Source organism: Elephantulus edwardii, unplaced genomic scaffold (assembly GCF_000299155.1).
Source record: "Elephantulus edwardii isolate Elephantulus edwardi_28Jun2011 unplaced genomic scaffold, EleEdw1.0 scaffold00131, whole genome shotgun sequence".
In the NCBI taxonomy this organism is placed as follows: Eukaryota; Metazoa; Chordata; class Mammalia; order Macroscelidea; family Macroscelididae; genus Elephantulus; species Elephantulus edwardii.
The window spans coordinates 2,548,171-2,551,761 of NW_006399881.1; positions in this window are offsets into that span (position 1 = coordinate 2,548,171).

Genomic DNA, 3,591 nt, shown 5'->3' on the forward strand with positions numbered 1-3,591 from the left:
CCTGCTTTCAGCCAAGATCCATCTAACATCAGCTACAATATCCCTAGTACCACGACCCCTTCTAAACCCAGCCTGGACTTCTGGCAGTTTTCTGTTGATAGGATAGGATAAAATAGAAATTTAATATAAAAGTACTGGGAAAGTCCAAATGCCCCCAAACCTCACTGTTATACTCCAACTCAGCACCAAGAAATTCCCACAGTAAAGACCCATCTCCCAAAAATGCCACTGCATTCTTTTCTAATGGAAAAAACACCTAAACAGGGAAGTGGATGAAAAAAGAACTAATATTTCTAAACCTTTCTATGTGCCAGAGAGTTTACATTGGCTATTTCACCTAATCCCCAAGACAACTCAACAAGGAAAGTATTGCTATCTTTATTTTACAGATAAGGAAACTGGCATCTTCAGGCCCAAAGTCGCATTTAGGAAGTGGATGATCAGGATTCTCACCTTGGAATTTTGAGCCGTATCACTAAATAAAAGTGCTTCACTAGCGTACCGACATAAAGATTACCCACACTGCTCTATTGTTGATGTTAGGGGCCATCAAGTCCACCTTGACACAACAACTCTAAGAACAACAGATCCAAGCCTTGTCTTTTCGTCTTCCGTCCTAACAATCTCTGTTATGCTTGAGCCCATTGTTACAGTCACTGTGTCAATGCATCTTCTTAGGGGTCTTCTCTCTCTGACACTTCACCTTTCCCAGTATGATGTCTTTTTCAAGGACTCGCTCCTCCTGGTAACATGCCCAAAGTATGTGAAACAAAGTCTATCATTACTTCTAAAGAGTACTTTAGACATACATCTTCCAACGTATTTCTTTTTATGTCCTTTGGTAGTCTGCCATATGTGTAAGAAGGGGGAAAAGGGTTCGTTTTACATCTTTATTTATGATGGTGGTATTTCCCCCCCCTTTTCCTTGACAATTGCTCTGACAAGTACTTTAAGTATAGTATTTAGTAGCATTAACTAGACCAGGAATCTGTCTTGTTCCTCATGTTAAGAGTAAAGAAAAGATCTCAGTCCTTTTCCATTGAATATTATGTTAGTTGTGGATTTTTCATAAATATGCTTTATGGGACTGAGGAGGTTCTCTTCTATTCCCAGTATGTGGGGGTGTTTTTATGATTATAGTGTGTTGGATTTGTCATATGTTCTATACGTTGATCAAGACAGTCATGCAGTTCCTTTCCATCTTTTTATTTAATGTGGTGTATTACACTGATTGATTTTCTAATACTGAGTTGCTCTTACATTGCTGGGATAAATCCCAACTCATTAAAGTATCCAATCTTTTCAATATTATTTTTTTTTTTCGTTCATTTGCTACGATTTTCTTTAGGACTTTTGCAACTATATTTATAAGAGCAACTAGTCTTTAATTTTCTTTCTTGTGATTATCTTTGCTGGGCTTTGGTATCAAGTTAATGTTAACCTTACAGGATGAGCCCAAAAGTGGTGCCTCTTCTTATGTTTGTGGAAGAGGTTGAGCAAGACTGGTGCTAATTCTTCTTTAATTTGTTAACTCTAAAATATTTTCAAATAAATTTTATTAAGATTTTAAAAAATAAATTTATTTAGGTATAGTTTAGACAAAATTACACTCACAAGTAACCACCAGCTCTTTCCCAAAGAAGATATCTCAAGCCCCTTATCAAGCAACTTGTCCCTATAAATTAGATTTGTCTTTTATATAGTATAATTGAACTTGTACAGTATACTCTTATTTCTTTCACTTAGAAACTTTTTATGATCCAAAATAAAATTGTTATGATTTATAAAAATCACTAGTGAATATACATGATACAGGTCTTTTTGTTGTAGCTGTCTATTGATTTAATCTCTTCAAGTTTTTTAATAAGCCTGGTAAAATGCTCTATGTCTTCTTTAGTCAGTGTAGAAAGTTTGCGTGTTCTAAAAATTGTCTTTTCACATAGAATATCTACTTAGGTCATGATCTATTTTCTTCTTGTAGGGTCAGATGTAATAGTGTCACTTTCATTCTTTACTTTTCATATCCAAATCATTCTTTCCTCCTCTATATTATTCTAGTTAATGGTTTGTCAACTTGATTAGTCTTTTTCAAATAAGCAACTTCTGCTTGTCTTAAACGTTCTCTTCTGTTTTTCTACTCTCTTTCATTTATCTTATTGGACTGGGAAAATCTGCACTCAGGGAACCCTCCAAATTATTGAGGAGCAATAAAGTCAGTTTGAGGACCAAAGTGCCTCTGATTCAGGCCATGGTCTTTTCAGTCACTTGCTATGCACCCAAGAGCTGTGCAATGAATAAGGATGACAAATGAAAAATTGATACCTTTGAGCTGTAGTGTTGGAGAATACTGAGCATCCCATGGACTGCCAAAAGAACAAATATGTTTTGGAGAAAGTGCATCCAGAGTGTTCTTTGAAGGCAAAGATGATAAAACTTTATTTCACATTACTTTAGGCATGTTATAGGCTAGGAAAGGCTGGTCCTTGGAAAGGGACATGATGCTTGGAAAGGCAGAGGGTTGGCTAAGAAAAGGAAGACCCTCAACCTGGTAAATTGACAGGGTGACTGCTGCAATGGGCTCTAGTGTGTCAGGTAGTGTGACGATGGCACAGGATAGGACAGGGTTCAGATAGGACATTCATAGGGTTGCTATGGGTCAGACTAGACTCGAAGGAATCTAGCAACAATAATGGCATTGCATTTGTTTACTCTGATCTTTGTTGTCTCTTTTTTTTTTCTTGGGTTTGGTTTACTTTGATTTTTCTTAGTTCCTCAGTTATGTGGTTAAGTTACTGATGATCTTTCTCATTTTTGGAATTTTTATTTTATTTTAATAATTTGATCTTTCTTTTTTTTATAATAGAGGCATTCATAGTTACAACCTTCCCTCTGACAGTGCTTTTGCCACATCTCCTAAAATTTGATAAGTTGTGCTTTCATTTTCACTCAACTTCCAAAACTCAGTATATTTTAATTTACTCTTTGATCTCTTCTTTCACTCTATGGCTGTGTTACTGTTCTTGGTCTTTAATTGTGCGCGTGTGTGTGTGTGTGTGTGTGTGTGTGTGTGTGTGTTTGTGTGTGTACTGTCGAATCAGATCTGACTGGTACAGGAGGAGACTGCCCCTCCTTTTCCAGCGGAGCTTCTGGTAGAGTTGAACCGCAAGACTTTGGGATTGCAGCACAGCTTCTTGCCACTAGGCCACCAGAGCTCCCTCCAATGGCTGTCTTCTGGTGTGTTATTTCCATCAGTGTATTTATTTTCTAGTTTTCGTTCTTTTATTAGTTTCTCATTTCATTGCATTGTGGTTAGAGGAAATGTGGTTAGGTGATGCCAAGTTGTCTGTGACTCATATCCTGCACCATCCTGACCATCTCTGTCAAGTTCAAGCCCACTGTGGTAGTCAGCATGACAACTCATCCTGTGGAAGGTCTTCCTCCTGTTTGCTGGTCCTCTACATTTCCTAGAAGCATGTACTTTCTTTAAGTACCAGTCTCTTTCTTTAATTAGTACTTTTTACTAGTACTTTCTTTAAGTACTAGTCTCTCCTGAAAATATTCCCAAAGTAAGTGACATGAAGGTTCATCATC